The sequence below is a fragment of the Myotis daubentonii genome, chromosome 2 (assembly GCF_963259705.1).
Source record: "Myotis daubentonii chromosome 2, mMyoDau2.1, whole genome shotgun sequence".
Lineage (NCBI taxonomy): Eukaryota > Metazoa > Chordata > Mammalia > Chiroptera > Vespertilionidae > Myotis > Myotis daubentonii.
The window spans coordinates 58,613,669-58,635,615 of record NC_081841.1 but is presented as its reverse complement, the minus strand read 5'-3'; positions in this window follow the sequence as shown (position 1 = coordinate 58,635,615).

The following is a 21,947-nucleotide window of genomic DNA, read 5'->3' as shown; positions in this document are numbered from 1 at the left end:
AATAAGTGACATGAACAACTTCCTGGAATAGCTTTGAAAGTCTAAGTAAAACCTGAGTTAGTTCTTTACAAGCAACTGTAGGAATGAAATACGACTCTCCCCACAGACTTCTTCCTCATCTTGTTTCTTCGTCTGCTTACCTTTCTCAATAGAAATGAAAGAAAACTAATAACCATTCACCCTTGGGTAGAACTTTACAGTTTGTAAGAAGAGATTAATTTGACCTCACATGTTTACCTTAACAACCCTGTGAAGTATGCAGGCAGAGATTAGCTCAAAACAAGACCATAGATGGTTTATACAATATGACACACTGGCTCCAAAGTGTGGCATGTATACCACTGATTGAACACAAGACAAATTCCAAAGCTCATACACATTTTTAATATTAGTATTTTTGCATAAATTTTTAATATTTTTGTATTGCTTTTAATTTGCATTAACCTGTATCTTCTATTGCTGGCGAATAATGCTGTTTTTTACTTACAGAGTGACATAATGTTGCCTTTTTAAGAAATATATCATTGATTTTTTACAGAGAGGAAGGGAGAGAGATAGAGAGAGTTAGAAACATCGATGAGAGAGAAACATCGATCGGCTGCCTCCTGCACATCTCCTACTAGGGATGTGCCTGCAACCCAGGTACATGCCCTTGACCGGAATCAAACCTGGGACCTTTCAGTCCGCAGGCCCACGCTCTATCCACTGAGCCAAACCGGTTTCGGCATAATGTTGCCTTTTTAAATAAACTTATTTTAATAAAAATGAATTTATTTAAAGAAAACACTTAAGTAGATAATAGTACAGGCATTATTTAGAGTAGACAAGGGTTGTAAAGATGATATGTGAATAATTGAAAAGTAGAAAACCTCATCCTGTACATAATATTCAGGTCTACATTACTATTTTTTTAAAAAAAGAAAATATGCACATTTAGGTCACTTACAATTAATTTGACAACCTACTTGTTGAGGGATTACTATTTTTCAGATGTCCGCTTTGAAATAATAAAGAAATAATAACAAAAATGTAGAATGAATGAATGAATACATGTTTTTAAGTAAAAAGTCTGTATCCTCATGGAACTTACAGTCAAAGGACAACTTGACAAGGTGAGCAGGTGGCTTGCATATTGATAGAGGAGTAAGGATACAACCTTATTAGAGAAGACACCCTATTGGTTGAATAGCAGCAAAAGTTTACCAAAGGAGCCAACATTTAAGCTGAAGAATGTGTAAGAATCCCAAGGATGGACTAGCAGGTACAAATGCCTGGAGGAGAAAGAGCGTAATGCATCACTGAGCTTCAAGTAGATTTGGAGGACAGGGTTAAACAAAGTGTCGAGAGTGGCAAGAAATTATTGAAGAGAAAAAACAACAGATCATGAAGGAATTTGTTGTTTCTGCAGATCTGAGTTGTACTGCAAGCAACATAAATGGACCCTGATCACATAAAAAGATAAAAAATTTTGGAAAACTATCAGAGAGAGGCTATGTATTTCATCTCACTTGTAGGTTTCACAAAATAAAGTAGGGGAGAGATGTAGATATAAAACAAATAAGATTAAAAAAGGGAACAAAAGGAAAACATTCTAAAAACTTGGATTTCATTCTGTAGGCAATCGGGAGTCATAAAATGGATTGACAGGTTCAGATTTGCATTTTAGATAGATGGTTCTTGCAGGAGTGTTTTAATCAAAGTGAGGGAGAGGAGATTGAGAACTGTGACCTTCGTATGATTGATGATGATCTTGACCTAAGTTTTGGTGGGGAAAGAAAGAATGGTAGCAGGGAATGGGTGCTCATCCACGTTTGCTATTGCTGACCTGTATTTCTGCATACTTTGGACAGTCATGGCTTGGCTTTCATGAAGGGGAAGAAGAAAAACCCCAGATGGGGGTGGATTTGGAGAGTGAAGAGTTTGCTGCTGCCTTCTCCCATATGGCCCGAGGGTCCACAAAAGAGAACTGCCCACCACCCCCACTTTCAATGGTGCGGAAGCCATCTGTTTTGTTTTCAAACACGTAACAAGGTGTTTGGCCATAACACCTAACCTTGATTGTCCCCCATAATGGGATGTAAATTTATGAACACCCTTTAGTCACTTGCCTGCAACTATATATTTTGGCTGCCTCCCAGGTATTTAATTCCTTTATTGATGCATTTCATGATGGTTGTTGCTTCTGTTTAAAAGCTTTTTGTAATCACTGAGTTTTTGAAATACTATCTGTTTCTCTCCCACCCACACTTTCATCATTTAAATTGATTTTCTCAGTTTCTCATGTATTTCTATACGTGGAAAAGAATTTTAGATAGATACCATAACCTAAGTATCAGAGGTAAAGATGGGGGACAACTGAGATCTGAGTAATGTTATTTTAATTGTAATTTAAAGCCAAAAGGCGAAGACTTAGTAAAGAGCTGTTTTCATTACAGTTGTTCCATGCATGAAATGAACCATTACACATTGGAAAAGAAGAAATCATTCCACACTGGCTTAGTTATAACAAACAAAATGAGTTCCAACAAGCTGTGCTTAGTCCCATGGCCAAAACTGCATTCTGCTGGTATTTAGGATTTTTTTTTAATGTGGCATTGTATTTTGGAAATGTTAATTCATGTTATATTCTCTTTGTATAATATATTTGCATTGAATAATGACAGAGATGACCAGCTGGTCTCTAGCAGTTACAAAGCCCTTTATTGGAGGCAGCAGGTTGATGGCAGATGGCAATTTTAGGTTTAAGTCTCACCAAGAATAGATTTGCAGCACCTTGTTGATGTGGGATATATAACGTTTCTCTGAGTTTATGAAAATGATGGTAGTGATTTACTGAGACACTAATTTACATTTTTGTTCTCAATGAATTTTTTCTTTTCTCATTAAAATAAGGAAGGCTTTGGGGTTCACTGAATTTGAGTTCCAAAGCCAAAGGTAGAAGTTACTCAAAGACAATGCCTCTTATTGACTTGTTTTTGAAAATTTGAATTGATTCTGGAAATGAATGAAAGGAGGAAGAAGGGAAAGGCCTTTGGGTTTGGAAAGTTGGCAGAACAATTTTATATCTTTGGTAGGGAGATTCTGCAAACTAGGGAAGAAGAAAGTAGTATCTGATGAAATAGTAGGATTTACCCTGACTCCTTGAAAGGCTGTGCACTAGGCACTAAGACTGCTTCTTCTGTGCCTAGGCTTGGTGCAGGTATAGCAAAGCCACCCGGATTTAAAGGGGCCATACAGAAACAGAATCCTCTGCTTTTGCAATGATCTTTGTAATTATCATATTGAAGACAGAAAACTATTCTCTTGTGTGACCTTGGAAATGCAGGACTTTGACCACACCCAATCAGTCCCATATCCTATAACTGGTAATGCATTTCTCACTATCTCAATGATTAGAAATTTGGAATCTAGTTAAAAATTATTTAGAATGAGTTTAGTAGAGTAAAATCCATACCCTTCATAAATGTGAGAAGACAGTAAAATAATATACAGTCATACACCTCATAAGGTTTCAGTCAATGATGATTCTCATTTTACCATGATAGTCCCATAAGATTGTAATAAAGCTGAAAAATTCCTATCACCTAGTGATTTCATAGCTATCATAGTGCAAACATTGTTTGTGGTGATGCTGGCATAAACAAACTTACTGCAATGCCAGTTGTATGAAAGTATAGCAATACAATTATGTGCAGTACATAATTGATAATCATATTAAACAACTATGTTACTAGTTTGTATATTTATTATACTACTAGTGGCCCAGTGCATGAAATTTGTGCGGGGGGGGGGGTGTTCCTCAGCCCGGCCTGCATCCTCACCAATCTGGGACCCCTTGGGGGATGGCCCCACAGGGATCGGCCTAAACCAGCAGTCGGACATCCCTCTCTTAATCTGGAGCCTCTGGCTACTAACCGCTCACCTGCCTGCCTGCCTGATTGCCCCTAACCACTCTGCCTGCCAGCCTGATTGCCCCCAACTACCCCCCCTGCTGGCCTGCTTGCCCCCAACTCCCCCCCCCACCTGCCAGCCTGCTCCCCCCCAACTGCCCACATGTACCCTCGAAGGTAGCAGGTGCTGATTAGGGGAGGAGGGCATGATTATTTCTTGGGACTGTAGTTATGGAAGCTTTGTAGAGGGTCCTTCAGGCCTTGGAGGGGTGGACTCTGGCAGCAGCCCTGTCGCGGTGGTCATCCCTGGAGGTGCTGGCAGGGAGTTAGGGGGCGTTAGGGGGGCGGTGAGGCTGAAGGGGGAGTAACTGTCAAACCTTCCCACTTGGCACCATTCTTTAAATTGTATGTGGCTGCCCTAACCGGTTTGGCTCAGTGGATAGAGTGTAGGCCTATGGACTGAAGGGTCTCAGGTTCGATTCCGGTCAAGGGCATGTACCTTGGTTGCGGGCACATACCCAGTAGGGAGTGTGCAGGAGGCAGCTGATCAATGTTTCTCTCTTATCGATGTTTCTAACTCTCTATCCCTCTCCCTTCCTCTCTGTAAAAAATCAACAAAATATATATTTTTAAAAAAATGTATGTGGCTGTTTTGCAGCTGTACCTGCTCAGGACGGGGCTCCAATCTCCTGGAGCAGGGTGAGGGCCAGGCCAGGGCGGAGCCAGGTGGGCTAGGAGGGCAGTTTTAGCTGCCCCCCCCAGCGAGGTTCAGCATGCTTCAGCTGTGGTGACAGCACTGCTGCTGTGGGGGAAGGGGGGGAGAGAAGGGTCTGGCCCTCAGTGGTCACTCAGGCCTGCCTCCACCCATGTCTGGAGTTGTAGGGAGGAGAGGAGTGCCCGGCCCCAGTGGAGGGAGCCTGGCAGCGGGGGGCCATGGGCCCTGGGTGCCTCGGGGGCACTAATAGGTGGTCACCAGAGTGCTATTGTTGTGGGTGCCCCTGGCGGGGGTGGCGGGGGAAGAGATCGGGAGTTGGAGGTGGAGGCTTCAGTTGCCTCTGAGGCTGGGTCTTCTTCCCATTCCATCAGCCTCCCTGTCCCACCAGGGGTGAGGGGACTGGGGTAGGGTGTCTGTGCAGTGGCCCCCTGTGGCCACTTCCTCTTCCTTCTTTGCATTCTGGACTCCTGTCAGGTGTTCTCCTCAGAACCCAGGGAACTTGACTCTGGCCGCTGGCCCCCTGATGTGCACACATCAATATGCAAATAGGTCGTTATGGGGACACCATCATGGACCAATTTGCATATTACCTTTTTATTATATAGCATACTTTTTAATCATTATTTTAGAGTATACTCTATTAAAAACTTTTGCTTTAAAATAGTATGCTGTGTTATGCCTCATACACCTCACGTTTACGATGTCTCTTGATTGCATCATTTTCTCTTGTGCTTGATTTAATCTTGTTTTGTGCAGTAACATGATATACAGGCTTGTAGCCTAGCAGCAATAGTCTGTACCATACAGCCTACATGTATAGGAGGCCATACCATCTAAGTTTATGTAAGTGCACTTATGTTCATACATGATGAAATTGTAAAAAACACATTGCTCAGAACATGTCCCCATCATTAAGTAGCCCATGGCTATAAAAACAAAAGGTGTGATGATATGATTCAAGATCATTGTGCACTTTAATTATTATAGTAATTGTGAGAAATAAGAATAGTAGATAAGCTCAGCCAGTGTGGCTTAGTGCTGAGCGTCGACCTATGAACCAGGAGGTCACAGTTCAATTCCTTGTCAGGGCACATGCTGGAGTTATGGGTTCAATACCCAGTAGAGGGAGTACAGGAGGCAGCCAATCAATGATTCTCTCACGTCATTGATGTTTTTACCTCTCTCTCCCTTTTCCTTTCTCTCTGAAATCAATAAAAAATATATTTTTTAAAAAAAGAATAGTAGATAAGCACTGATGAGAAGGGGGAAGGTGAAGAACTGTTTCCCGAGTAGATTAGTGCCCTTAACTGGCAATCCACCACTGTTTTATAATCAATATTCCTAGACACCTTTTCATTTCTGTTCTGAGTCCTTCATGTGGAGGTAGGGATAAACCCCAATTCCTCACAGTTCAGTGTATCACTCTCCTTCACAAATCATGACCACACCTCCCCCTTCTCTTCACCAAGCAAAATGATGTCAGTCTATTAGCTTTGTCTTTCAGCATCTAGGTTCAAGGGTTTTGCTCTTTTCTTTGCACTCTTTAAAAGCACCTCTATTTTCATATCCCAACAGCCATTGTGCCTGAGATCATTAAAGGGAGTGTGACATAATGACAAAAACCAGGGAGCATCCAAGCTGAAGCTGTGAGGGATCTTCAGAGGTACAGGAGCCGGTTCATGTCTAGGCTCTGCCACTTCCCAGCTGTGTGACCTTGGGCCAGTCCATGCTTCACTGTCCACATTTGTGTTAATCATGTTTTGACATCTTGGTGGGCCTTACAGACCTGGGGAGAGACTGTTTCTCTCAGGACTAGTTAGTTCCTAAAGATAGTAAATAACTTACTTGGGAGCCTGACTTTCATATGAAAACTAACCTATTCTGAGTCTATACCCCCAACCACCCTCTTCATCTAACTCCCACACCAGGCCAATATTTCCCCTGCCCTAGTCCCAGAGCCAGACAGCCAGAGACCACCTCTATAACCCACAGCTCTTGAAATTATTCAAATTTGCCAATCCTAAACATTTTATTCTTCCCTCCTTGCCTTTCCTGTGGAAACCCCAATAAATATTCCATCCTAGGCTTTCCTCTCACTCCTGCTTTTGCTTCCTGACCAACCCTGTTGCTTCTCCTGTATCCCTATGTGGCAAGGCATGCTCCCACCTCTGGGAAATGCAAGAAATAATTTCTTCTTTCATTGGCATTGGCCTGTCTGTGTTATCCCTCAGTCACCTCCATACATTAAAATCCCATGGGTACAAATGAGACAACCTTAAAAAATTAGGATATCGAAAGACCTATGAACATCACTTGCTGCACAGTTATTTTAAACAAACTTTAACAAGTAATTGTTGATAATTAAATATCTTTACCTCACTTCCTTCACTTCTCCATCTGTTAAGGAGGACAACATGACAGTCTGTTAACAGCAAAGGAATATCTTAATGACTAATCTTGACTTTAAAAAAATAAAGGAACTTAATTCATACAAAGTGTTGTTGGAAAATTCCAATGATAACTATTGCATTGTAACCTGAAAAAAATATTACTAAGGCAATCGTATTGACCTAATGACAGTGTCTAAGGCCAATGATTAAAATGTCATTTCTATCTTCTATAATGCTGTTCCAACTAGACAGCTACCCTGGGAGAGTCCCAGTAGCTGCTGATTTCCAATCTACCCTCCTCGGGAAGGAAAGAAGCATGGGGTAAGCATGCCCATGATGGGAATAACTACTGCATTCCCCCTTTGTTTTTGAGGAGGCTCAGCCACATTTCTGAATAATTTTCAAATCAGAACCACATTTTCTGACTGTTTTTTCATGTACAGTATGAACCACAAACTCTGGCCTAGGGCACTGCACTCAAAGGCCTCTCTTGACTGTGTTCTCTGTCTGACCTGGGACACTGAAACCCACCCTAACTAATCCTTCTAGTCACCTCTGAAACTAGTCAAACTCTTCAGTTTAAACTGATGTAAGGCCCATGCGGAACAGGGAGTTTAAAAGGGATTTACAGATAAGGGAAGAGTTTTTTTTTACTAAGATAGTAACAGTGACCCAAAACTTTTCATGTTAAACACAGATGCTCATTTCTTTATCCACAACTGTGATAGAAAAAAAAGGGAAGTATGCAAACAAAAAGAGTGTCTTGAGAATGTTAGTATGCATCTCAGTCACCTGGAGGGGCTTATTAAAATGCATACTGGGTGACTTCTACTTCAGTGATGATGGAGTTGACATACTTTTCCCTATTCCTCTCACCCTCCCACTGGAATTCTCTCTCACCTCTCTCTCTCTCTCTCTCAATGGTAGAGGAATAAGATCTTGGGACCCAAGGAAGGACACTGTGGTGAGTGAGTTCTGAGTTTTCTTTTTGCCTCATATAACCCAGACATGGAGTGAAAGAAACCAGCAACCAGGAAATGCCTATGTCTCAGACAAAAGAAAAGCTTCAACAAAAGGATTCAGAAAGGGGCAACTTAGAAAGACAGAAAATTTTAGAAAACCACAGTTTAATTCCAACAAAACACCACCGAAAAAAATTTGTGGCCACACCTCTACCCAGGCAAGCAAAGGCTGAGTGGGAATCCTAGACCTTCATCCTACAAGGTTATAATGAACCATCTCAAGTCCCTGCTGGGTGGTATTAAAGAAGGTCAACCAGACTTCCTTCCCCTCCAGCCAATAATGAGGTCCCATCCATGTCAGTGGAGACCATGTGGAGATCCTGGCTTCCCCCACCATCTAGCAGTAATGAGATGTTCCTTCTCTTCACTGAGATGTTTTCAGAGGAGGTCTAGTAGAGAGTCAGGACTTTGACCCATTACACAACAGTGATGAGATCATTCTCACCACAATGTCAGAGAAAACCATGTGAGGAGCTTAAATTCCATCCATACCCAGAACTAAAGAGAGACACCCCCACTCTAAAGAGTGTCAATGGAGACGGAGCAGAGAACATGAACTTCTACTCTCACCTGTCAGTAACAAGGTGACACACTGCCTCTACAAAAGCCTCCACAAAGAAACAGAAAGTCTTGGCAAAATAATAAAGGAAGAACCAAATGGAAATTTTAGAAGTGGAGATCATAATAGCTGAAATTAAAGAGTTCAGTGGATAGGAATCAATAGTAGAAAGAAGAGGACAGAGGAAGAATCAATGAACTGGAAGTTAGGGCAATAGCAATTACCCAATATGAACAACAAAGAGGAACTGGAAGGAAGGGAAGAAGGAAGGAACAAAGAAAGGAATGAAGGAAGGAATGAAGGAAGGAATGAAGGAGGGAGAGAGAAGGAAATAAATGAACAGAGCCTCAAGAACTATGGAAATAAACAAAAAGATCAAATTTTTGTGTCCCAGAGGAGAAACATGAAGAAGCTAAAAAGCGTACTACTACTACTACTACTAATAATAATAATAATAATAGCTAAAAATTTCTCAAATTTGGCAAGAATTCCAAACAAAATAAACCCAAAGACATCCATGCTGAAATACATCATAATTAAACTTCTGAAAACTACAGTCAAAGAAAATATTTTGATAGCAACTAGGAAAAAAACTACATCTTATCTATGGGGGTAAAACAATTCAAATGACTGCAAGTTTATTATCAGAAAACATGAAGGTCAGGAAGAAGTAACACAATATTTTTCAGTGGTTAAAAAAAAAGAAATATCAACTCAGAATCCTATACCCAGAGAAAATATCCTTCAGTAAATTAGAGAAAATAAACATATTCTCAAATGATATAAAATTGAGATAACTTGTTTTGAGCAGACCTACAAAGAATGCCTAAAGGAAGATCTATCTCTATAAAAGAAAGAAATCTATAAAAGAAGGAACCTTGGAACATTGAAAAGGGAGAAAGAACAAGATAAGCAGAAATCATGGATAAACACAATGGTCTTTTCTCTTCATCTCAAATTTTCTAAATTATTTTTGATGAGTAAATAAAAAGTTATAACATCATCTGTGTTGTAGATGTGGTTCTTAATGTATGTAGAAGAAATACTTAAAACAATTATAAATAAGGAAGGTAAAAGAACATAATGGGAAGTATGTTTTCTATCCTTCACTCAAATTGTTAAAATGATGCCAATAGACTTTAATAAGTTTAATAATATATATAATATATATAATATATATATTAAGAATGTAAATGATACAGTCAGTCTGGAAAGTAGTTTGGAAATTCCTTTAAACATTTAATATGCAACTATCATACAAGCCAGCAACTGTACCTTTGGGTATTTATCTCAGAGAAATGAAGATTTATGTTCACACAAAAACCTGTCCACAAATGTTTATATTAGTTTTATTTGTGATAGTCAAAAAAGAAAATCCAGATGTCCTTAATGGATGAATGGTTAAATAAACTGTGATCCATTCATGTGATCAGCAATGAAAAGAAATGAACTATTGATGCGACCATTTTCAGCGGTTCTCAACCTATGGGTCACGACCCCTGAAAATACATCCTGCATATCAGATATTTACATTATGATTCATAACAGGAGCAAAATTACAGTTATGAAGTAGCAACTAAAATAATTTTATGGTTGGGGATCACCACAACATGAGGAACTGTATTAAAGTGTCGCAGCATTAGGAAGGTTGAGAACCAATGATAGATGAATCTCCAGAGAATCATGTTGAGTGGAAAAAAAAAAAAACACCTGCAAAAGTTTATATACTGTATGATTCCATTTATATACTATTCTTGAAATGACAAGTGAGAATTCATAACATATTAGTGGTAGCTAAGAGTTAAGGAGGTGATGAGGGCAGAAAGGAAGTATGTTTGGCTGTAAAGGAGGTGAGTGCCAACATCCCGATTGTGATATTGCACTATAATTGTACAAGATGTTACACTGGGGAACTGGAGTAAAGCATGCAGGGGATCTCTCTGTATTGTTTCTTACAAGTGCATATGAAGCTACAATTATCCCCAAGTAAAAATTTTAAAAACTGAAGATTGCTAGGCTCCACTGACAGAGTTTTGATTTAGTAAGTCTAGAGTGGTGCCTGGTAATCTGCATTTCTAAAATGTTCCCACGTGATGCCAATAAAGCTAGTGGGAGGGAACCACCACACCTTGGGAGAACCACTATCTCCGACAAAGGGGGATGTTTGTCTCTAGGGAAAAGCCCGCAGAAGGAATTCTACACAGAAATTCTTTTCTCCCAGTTCAAACCAAGACATCAATATAAACAGTTCCTTCTAGAGTGCTAAGTCCAGAAGCAAAAGAAAGAAGGACTGGAGAGAGACACTAGTCTTAAAGCTCAACCTGGCTTAGCCTCAAGATCAATGTGGGAAGAACAGCGTGCTGCCAGTGGTCAGCAAGATCAAAGTGACGTGACTGGAGAAAGCGCTGATTCTGCGGCCAGGATGGTGCTCTTTAGCACAGCAGTCCTTAATGCTGGCTTGGAACAGCAACATTTGTGATCAAAATATAGCTTCTGGATCCCTGCAGCACCAGTGGGATCTACACTTTTCCTCGCACTCCCAGGTGAGGGATGCACAGTCGGAGAAATCCTGGGCTGAAGTGTGATGTGGATAAAGAATAACCCAGGAAGGAGTATGGGGCAAGCTTCCAGTGCAGACCGGTGTGGAGCACCAGGGACTCTGGGTGAGAGGCAGGGCCTTCTTGCCTTCCAGAAAGAAAGACTTAGTTCTTCAGCACTTTTATTAGCTACTGTTTGTGGGGCACCTGTTCTGTATGAAGCATGATTCCAGGGACGTGTAAACTTTCTCTAATTATATCCTCACAGTAGTCCTGCAAAACAATTATTATTTATCTCATTTTATATGTGAGGAACCCCACGTCCAGAGAAGTTGACTGTTTAGTATCATTGATAAGTAATTGAGCAGGGCTTTCATCTAGCCAAACACAGCTTGAAAACTCAGTTTAAATCATAGTACCACTTGGATTCTCTACTACAGTGTATATACAGTGTGCATGGAAATGGTAGACGCAAAGGATGGGGAAAGTTGAGTCAATAATAACAACAGCAATATAGCAAGTGCAAAAGCTACCGTGGTATAGGGGAGCAGATAACAGAGTGTCGTGGGGAAGGGACATAGACCAGACTGTGAGGGCTGATGGCAAGTGATAGATAAATAAGCGAGGCCAGAGAGTGGGGCCGAGGTGGGCAGAGAGAAGGTGTCATGGGACGATGTAACACTTATCACTAATACTATGAAAATGGTTGATTTTAAATTCAAATGGAAAATTCTATTTATAAAATAAAACAGTGCAATACAAAAGCTTATTTAGAAGGTCACATATACCTTAAGGAAAGAAACTTAGCATATTTTCCTGGGGCATATAAATTACCAGAACAATGTATGACCACAATGCTTCAAAGAAGCAAATGTCTTCAGATTTGCTTGTTTCCAATTAAAACACTTTTTTTTCTAGGACGTATGTCCTATAAATAATCTAACACCCAATATAAAGTCTGGCAGGAAATACAGCTCATTAAATGTCTCCCATTGTGCTTTCTTTATCTGTCATATGTTTTAATGTGATTTTATTAACTGTGATAATTGCTCCTTTACTGCTAATGATAATATGATACTGTTAAAAATCAACTTCCAAGGTAATTGATTGTATGCTTTCCACCTCCCTCAGTGCTTGCACTCAAACTGCGTGCACGACTCTTAGTTCCTTGAGGCTTGTGTTTTCTGTACTTGAGTCAATTTGGTCTCCTCTCCTAAGGGTAAATCTCTTCCTCCAAATTTCTACTATGTTAGGTAACCTCAGGAAAACAATATCCTTCCCTACAACTGTAAGGATAAAATGTAAGAATAGAAGTGCAGTGTCATTTATGCTGTCTGCTTAGAATAATTGATAACCAGCAACAGCCTGGTAATAGTAGCAGTGATCAAACTGGTAGTAAACCATAGCAGCAATACTCAACAAAGAACTCTAAAAGAAAGGAGCACTTAATATCTGTTGTGTTAGTTAAAACAACTTATCTTACTTTCAGAGGCTTCTTTGGTATTGTTCAGAGGAGAAAATGCTAACATCTGGCCCACCCAAAGAGATATCTCAAGTTATCATTATTTGTTGATCCCAATACCTGGACCTCCCAGCTTGCTTTCCATGCTCCAAGTCGAGTCCATGTTTAATAAACAACCTGCTGGTGGTGGCTCATCTTCCCATACAGATTTGCTATCCAGGGAGATAATGCATTGACTACCTGGCATGCGTATATCAGGCTTTTTATGTTATAACTAGAGGCCCGGTGCACAAAAATTTGTGCACTCAGGGGGGAGGGGGGTTCTCTCAGCCTGGCCTATGCCCTCTTGCAGTCTGGGACCCCTCGGGAGATAACGACCTGCTGGCTTAGGCCTGCTCCTGGGTGGCAGAGGGCAGGCCCAATCCCTAGGTGCAGCCCCTGGTGGGGCTCAGAGCAGGGCTGATTGGGTAGTTGGGGTGCCGCCCCCTGTCATGCACAGAGCAGGGCGGATTGGGAGGTTGCAATGCCACCCTCCGTCACGCTCAGGGTGGGGCTGATTGGAGGGTTGGGGCACCGCCCCCTGTCACACTCAAGGCAGGGTCGATGGGGAGGTTGTGGCGCCAACCTCTGTCACACACAGGGCAGGGCCAATCAGGGGGTTGGGGCACTGCCCCCTGTCACTCACAGAGCAGGGCCCATCAGGGGGGTTGGGGCTCCGTATCCTGTCACGCACAGAGCAGGGTTGATCAGGGGGTTGAGGAGCTCTCCCCTGTCACTCACAGAGTAGGGCCGATAGGGGAGTTGGGGCACCACCCCCTGTTACACACAGAGCAGGGCCCGTGGGGGGCGGTTGGGGCGTCGCCCTCTATCACCCACAGAGCAGGGCCGATCAGGGGGTTGGGGCGCCGCCAATGTCACACTCAGGGCAGGGCTGATGGGGAGGTTATGGCTCTACCCCTTCACACACAGAGTAGGGCCCGTGGGGGGGGGGAGGACTCCACACCCTGTCACACACAGAGCAGGGCCGATCAGGGGGTTGGGAAGCTCCCCCCTATCAGGCACAGAGCAGGGCTGATCAGGGGGTTGGGGCACCTTCCCCTGTCACGAACAGAGCAGGGCGGATAGGGAGGTTGTGGCCCCGCCCCCTGTCACACACAGAGCCGCAGGGCAATCAGGGAGTTTGGGTGCTACCCCCTGTCACACTGATTCCGGTGCCGGGACGCATATTACCCTTTTACTATATAGGATGGAGGCCTGGTGCACGGGTGAGGGCCAGCTGGTTTGCCCTGAAGGGTGTCCAGGATCAGGGTGGGGGTCCCGCTTGGGTGCCTGGCCAGCCTGGGTGAGGGGCTGATGGCTGTTTGCAGCTGGTCACACACCCTTCAGGGTGGGGGTCCCCACTGGGGTGCCTGGCCAGCCTGGGTGAGGGGCTGAGGGCTGTTTTCAGGCTGGCGGGTGACTGAAGCTCCCAACTGCTCCTTTTTTTCTTTTTTTTCTTTTTTATTCTGGGCCAGCTTTAGCTTTGAGGCTTGGCTCCAGCTCTTAGGCCTCTGCTGCTGAAAGCAGGTATCTGGTTTGTTTGGGTTCTATAATGGAAATACTGTTTCAACTCCAGCTCTGAGATCCCGGGCTGGCTGAAAGCAGGTTTCTGGGGTTTTGTTTAGCTTCTATATTTGTAACAATCTTTCAAACTGCAAGCTCAGAGGCCAGCAGCGGCAGGCGGGGAACATTGGAGTCCTCCGTCACTGAAGCAAGCAAGCCTCATGTTCACTTCAAGCTGCCTGGCTGCCGGCCACCATCTTGGCTGGCAGTTAATTTGCATATCGCCCTGATTAGCCAATGGGAAGGGTAGGGGAGGTACGGCTAATTACCATGTTTCTCTTTTATTAGATAGGATTCCAGTTTATAAAGAAATAAAGAAAGAAAATGAAATATTTTACCTTATGGAAATTCTAATTTAGTGTTCTGTTTTTTCTATTTCATCTTATTCACTGGATTCTGCACAGCAAAGGAAACAATGAACAAAATGAAAAAGCTATGAAATGAGAGAAAGTATTTGCAAACCTTGTATCTGACAACAGGTTACTATTCAGAATAGCTAAGAAACTTAGACAATTCAATAGAAAAAAAATGGGCAAAGGACCTATATAAACATTTATTCATAGAAGATATACCAATGGGCAACAGGTAATGAAAAGATGTTCAACATCACCAATTAATAGGGAAATGCAAATCAAAACCACAATGAGGTGTCACCTCATGCCTTTTAGAATGACTATTATAAAAAATGAAAGATAAGTATTAGCAAGGAGCAATTGTAGCCCTTTGTACACTGTTAGTGGGATGGAAAATGGAAAACAACAACTATGTAAAACAGCATAGAGGATCCTCAATAAATTAAAAATAGAACTACTATATGATTCAGCAATCCCACTTCTGGGCATATAACCAAAAGAACTCATGTTCATTGCTGCATTCTTCATAATAGACAAGGTATGGAAACAACCGCAGTGTTCATCAATGGATGAATGGATAAGGAAAATGTGATACATACAATGAAATATTATTCAGTCTAAAAAAAAAAAGAAGGAAATTCTGCCATATGTGACAATATGAATGAACCTGGAGGGCATTATGATAGGTGAAATAAGACAGTTGCAGAAAGATAAATGCTGCATGATTCTACTTATATGAGAGATCTAAAATAGACTCATAGAAGAGGTTGTAGAATGGTGGTTGGCAGGGGTTGAGGAAAGGGAGAAATAGGGTAACTATGGTTTACTCAGTATAAAGTTTCAGTTATACAAGATAAGTAAGTTCTAGATATCTGCTGTACAACACAGTGTCTACAATTAACAATATTGTATTTTATACTTAAAAATTTGTTAAGGGGCTAGATCCCACATTAATTGTTCTTACCACTTTTTTTTAAAGTTGAGCATTGAAGGTGTTTATCTAAGGATAAAAATAACAAAATAATATTAAATGAATATGTGTGTGTGTGTGTGTGTGTGTGTGTGTGTGTTTCAGAGGGGGGTAATGAAAAATATTTTTATAAATAAATTAAAAGTGATAATAATTAATAAAAATGTTCAGAATTCCATCCTGGACTACTAACTATCAGTAATGGCCTCTAAGAGGTTACTTCCTTCCACCTCTGGCCTCATTTCTCATCTATAAATGAGGGAGTTGGTCCAAGACACTATGCCAAACAAAATGTATGTCAGTGAGGGTTGCATATGACCAGGCTCCTAAATTTATCTTATCTTCTAGATCAACACTGCTCTAGATAAAAAATATCTCTAAATTGTTCTCATCACCCACAATGCAAAATAGTTGTAGGGATTTTCAAACAAACTAAAATGTGGTTTAGGTTGGTGTTGGTAATGACAGACTTATTTTCATAGATGTTGACATTTTCTAAAGCATGGTTAACCAGCTTCCATTGCAATATTGACTCAGTTCCCCAAACATTTTATGCTCAGCCAATATAGACATGTTAATTAAACTTCTAGAAGGATTATTTTAGGCCAAAATGTATTATTTCTTTTGTTTAAAAATAAAATTGTGGTTTCTTCAGTCCTGCTTAAAATTGGGCTTAGCTTTTTAGCTCATGTATCTGGAAATTTAGGGAAGAGAAAAATAGAACTACTTTGTCTTTCTGCCAGATTACCACTCAGGTCTCAGTTGTCTATGAAATCAGTCCATTATTACAAAGGTCTTAGAACTCTATGGAAACACTGGGAAAGTGTCTAAAGTTTATTAATGTGTTTATATTAATACTGAAGCAGCCTAAACATTCATTCTATGTGGTAGGCTGTAAAATTTTACTTATTTATGGTATGTACCCTGCCAGTTCTTTACAATAACATTGGATGAAGGAGTCACCATGAATTGGAAATTTGACTCCTCAACCAAAGTATGTTTTGAAAGACATGATGTTTCAGGTAAAAAATATACAACTTGTATTTGGATTACTATATAGCCTTGCTATTTGGGGATCAGTTTCTGAGATTAATGCCAACATGAACAGATAAAGCCTCCAGGGTAAACCTAATAAGAGATTTCAACTCTGCCTCTTGCAAATTTTGGGAGCATCCTGCTCTTAATCCTATGAAAGGGTATCTTTAAACTATTTTTAAAAATAATACCTCAAAGGAAAATATCCATAATCATGGAGAGAAAGACATAAACGCAATGCTGGCATTCTTGAACCGGTTCATTAGGTGTATCTATTTTGGCATTGAGTCATTAATGTGGTGAGATTGTGTTAGGCCTTGTAAATGGAACATTACATACTGCTGTTATGATAAGTTGTCATTTATTTATCATTTACACCCTACAGAGAACAAAGTATTATATGTGCACAATTTCACATCAAATCCATGGAGTAGGTAGTATTATGACTGTTTACAGATAAGAAAATTGAGATTCCAAGAGCTGAATAAATTGCTCAAGATCACACTTATAAAAGGTGGAGCTGAGATTTGAACCCAGGCTATCTGCTTGGCAGACTTCCCTCTAAAGAAACTAGATGTCATGAATTCCACTAATAAAATATGTCATTCTCACTTAAAAATAACCTGATCATTTATTTGATTTATCATTAAAATGACCAAAAATATCAGATAATACCTGCTATATTTGCATTTTCAATCTATAGACTTAGCAAAAAAAAAAAAAAAAGAAAGAAAGAAAGAAAAGAAAAAGGAATACTTAGAATTTCAAGTCTAAGATGCTGAGGACTTTAAACAGGGTCACATATACAAGGAAAGGGGACTCAGTGGAGCTAAAAGACACAGAGGGAACTCTTAACTAAACTATTTTAATTGGAAAGGAGAAAGGGCATTTGGGATAAAAAGTCTAAGATTATAAAATAAGATGTTCTTGGATTAAAGTTACTATTTTAGCTTTAAAATAATACGAAGAGCCAAGGCCTGTGAGGCTCAGTTGGTTGATAATCATCCCATGCACCAAGAGGTCACCAGTTTGATTCCCTGTCAGGGCACATGCCCGGGTTGCAGGCTCCATCTCCAATTGATATTTCTCTCTCCCTCTCTCTCTCAAATCAATTTTTAAAAGAACATTCTTTAGCCCAGGTTGGTGTTACTAAGTGGCTAAAGCACTGGCCTTGGACCGAAGGGTGTCGGGTTCGATTCCTAGTCAAGGGAACATACGTGGGTTGTGGGTTCACTCCCCACCCCCAGTAAGGCACATGCAGGAGGCAACCAGTCGGATGTGTCTTTCTCATATTGGGTGTTTCTTTCTTTCTCTTCTCCCTCCCTCCCTTCCTTCCACTCTCTCTGAAAAGCAATGGAAAAAATATCCTTAGGAGAGGATTAACAAAAAAAGAAATAAATAAAATCAAAAAGATACTTAGTCCTACCCGATTTGGCTCAGTGGATAGAACATCGGCCCATGGACTAAAGGGTCACAGATTCGACTGTGGTCAAGGACACGTACCTTCGTTGCAGGCTTGATCTCCAGCCCCTCAACCAATCAATGTGTCTTATTGATGTTTCTCTCTCTCTATCTCTCCCCCTCCCTTCCACTCTCTCTAAAAAATAAACAATGGAAAAATGTCTTAGGGTGAGGATTAACAAAACAAAACAAAAAACATACTTAAAAAATAGTATAAAGGAAATGACTGTTTTTAAACTCCTCTGATAAAAATAAAAAGTTTCTTTAATAAGAAATTAGAAAACTTGATTTTTTCAAGACTCTTGATTCTTTCTTCCAACTCTCACCATTGGAGCTACAAGGATCTATTTTGGAGGTTAGTAAACTCTGGTTTGCTGCCTGTTTCTATAACTAAAGTTATTGGGAAATAGCCATGGCCATCCCTTTAGATATTGTCTATAGCTATTGTTGTATTAAAAAAGCAATTGTAATAGAGACCATGTGACCCACAAAGCCCAAATTTACTATCTGAAAATTTACAGAAAAAAAAATTGCCAACCAGTGACCTGTGTAGTTTGCAGAGAAAGTCAGGGAACTCTTGCTTGTTCCTTTCTAGCTCTCTGAAAGTTCCACCTCCATTTTTGTTTCTCCATTCTCCACTCTTCTGACATTTCATTTTGGAGAGTTCATCAGCGTAAGAGTAAGGGCGCAGACTTCAGAACCAGACTGCTGAGGCCCACATTCCATTTGCTCTCCAGCCTTGGCACACCTCCTGAACTCCTATGTGCTTACATTATGCCCTCTGTGGCTACTGCTCCCATTGCTGCTATTTTTGGCCACTCTCCACCTTCATCTCTGCTGCACTTAAATGGGAATCTCAGGGACTAGCAGTCCGGGATGGAACTCCAGCTGTCCTGCCTGCCACACAAAACCAGAAACTGTGGCCTCACACTAAGCTTTCAAACTCTAGCCCCTTCTAGGGGAAGTGTCTCTTGGGAGTGAAAGTTACCGATGCAGTTCCTGGGAGTCCCACATTGCACGCACTGCTGGCTTCCCTCTACCTGGATGCTTACTGTTGCCTAGGGGTCTGCTACTTGAATTGCCCACATACCATTTCCATAGTCATCACTAGCTGAGGATACTGAGGCTTCCTGTTTGTGTCCCTGGGAAATACCACACAATGGAATGGGGAGGCACCTGGAGTTTAGTTCTGCCTCTACTCAAAATTGCTTCATGACCTTAAGCTATCCTTTTAACTTTTCTGTATTTTCCTCTCCTTGCCCCTAAATCAAGCACAATAGATAATTTCCAAGTACTCTTATAGCTGTAGGAGTTTTATGATGCTATATAACCCTGAACTGACTGTAAGGGACACTTAAAACTTACCCAAATATAGCCTCTTCAGACAGTTAAGACCCTCAGCTGTCTGGGCTCCTGAAGAAATGACCATTGTCTTAGGGAAAGGGGTTACTGGGCATCCCCTCCAAGGGGCCTTTATAGCAAACAAGTTCAAAATGGTAGAGAAGACGAAATAGTTTGCATAGTCCAGTGGTCGGCAAACTCATTAGTCAACAGAGCCAAATATCAACAGTACAACGATTGAAATTTTTTTTTGAGAGCCAAACTTTTTAAACTTAAACTATATAGGTAGGTAAATTGTTATTAACTTAATTAGGGTACTCCTAAGGCTTAGGAAGAGCCACACTCAAGGGGCCAAAGAGCTGCATGTGGCTCGTGAGCCGCCGTTTGCCGACCATGGGCATAGCCATTTCAGACTCAGACCAACTGTTTCCTGCAAAGCAAAAGAAATTACTTACTTTTCTTAGCAATAATTTCTATACCCCAAGCCATATTTTAATATAAGCCTGTAGGCTCCTGGCAGAGAAAATATATTTCACAATATATTGAAGGAGTTTAAATGTCAGATTTAGTCAATGCAATAACTTCAATAAAAGTGAAAAGAAAAAAGACAGACTTCCAAGGACTAAATTTGGGGGCAAAGATTAAAGGTGGTTCATTTGTATGAAGAAAGGAAAATATGACATGATTTGAAAAATGAAAATAATGTGTTTGAATGTTAATAACATAAAATAAAATTTTTAAACTATTTCTGATACATTATGAGAAGTCTTTATTTTAAGCCCATTTCTAGAGAACGGGATTAAAAGTGTTAAATTTTGGTTTGTGAGAGACATTCCTCAAATTCCATTCTTGAATAAATAATGAATGTCCTAAGCACAAGTATTCAGCCTTAAATGTTATAAAGAATTCTTTAAGAACATGTTTATGGACTATGTTGATGGACTATGTTGATCTGTGACATATTGAAGACTATATTTCTCAGTTGCTATTTCAAGAGTTTTATCACTGTTGTTTAACCCATTTATAATGAAGAAGAGAGAAATAAAATTTAAAACTTGTCTGTTGTCTTTGTAATTTATAGAGTTCAGTAAGTGAGTCTTTACAAGTGAATTTACAATGCTTTTTTCAAAAGAGGATATTGAGATTCTTTAATTTGGAGTTGCGGGGGGGGGGGAATGATTTTGCAAAGAATTTGTGATAAATACTGGAAAGTCTTTTTGTTCATATCTTTATCTGGGGAAAAGGCCTCTGTTTCAGCAGTGTGCCTGCCATCCAGAGTCCTCTTAATGGCATGGCAGTGCTCAAAATGAAGGGTGACCCACTCAATAGCCAGGGGACATGCAGGTAAGCCTCACGGCCCAGCTTCTACTGATCCAGGCTTATTGGTCTTTGTGGCACACTCTCAACGCTAGAATTTGTGGAAACTCATTCAAAAAAAAATTTAAAAGCTCAAGACTTCATCAGCAATGACAAAATGAGGATTATAGTCCAACAATGACTCACATCCTCTCTGCAAGCATCCATGAGTTAGGCCATTAGCACCACACTGAGTCGGTGGGAGTAGAACTGTTTCTTGCCTTGACCTCACTCTTCCGTATTTAAGAGGCTGAGTTCGCTTCTCCCATGCCTCAGTAAATTAGACCTCTAGATTTGGCCCTGGCTTCCCCAAAAGCTGAACCTCTACTTGCAATCCCACGGCTGTGTACTCTCCTCTAGAGCCGAGTACATAAGCCTCTCAATCCCTGTCATCCAACAGCATCCCTGTGGCAGTGTGTATACTCACTTGCAGCCAAAGTACATTTTTCACCTTGATCAAAATTAATTGTTGTACAGACTTCACAGTGAGCCAGAGTGCCTGGGAACTCTGATAGGTAAGCACTGGGTGATTAAAACAACCAAAACCCTGTTGATTCAATAGGCTTGCAGGTTGAATAGTTGAAGATTCTAGGGTGCCTGATTTTTCGACCATGATTTTTAACTAAGGCATACAAAAAATATGTTGGCTCACACTAACCTTTCCAGACTCATCAAGATTTGTCATATCTTTAAACATGGTCTTAAAATGTTTACAGCGTTCATGATTCGTGCCTATTTCTTTTAGCTGTTCTGTTGATGCAGCAATCTTCATGATTATTTCCCTTGCAGAGTTTGTACGGTCATTTTATATTCATCTGTTGAGATGCTGCACTGTGCTTTCTTTCAGCTTACTAAGTGTCTTGGACATCACAAAGGGAAACATTTGCCCTTTTTGGTTATCGGGGCTCGGGGTCCAGAGGCAGGAGATAGCATGGAGGGCTGCTCATGAATTGGATGGGTTGTACGGTCTGGTGTTTTCGTGCTTGTTTGTATCAGTAGCAGAAGCTGATATGTCACCAAAAGTAGCCCCTGTTAGGCTGTCAACACCGCGGCCCAATATCAGAGTGATTGCAAGTTATTCCTAGAAGGGCATGTGCCTGCCAAGCACATAACAGGGCTCCACAGTTTTGACTTTCTTTCATGTCGTCCCTCCTGCAGCCAGAGCCTGGCACCGAAGGCAGTCCTTCCAGCTGGTACTTTAGGTACCGTGGGCCACCCGAGGTAATGAATGCACTTGACATTTGCAGTTTGGTC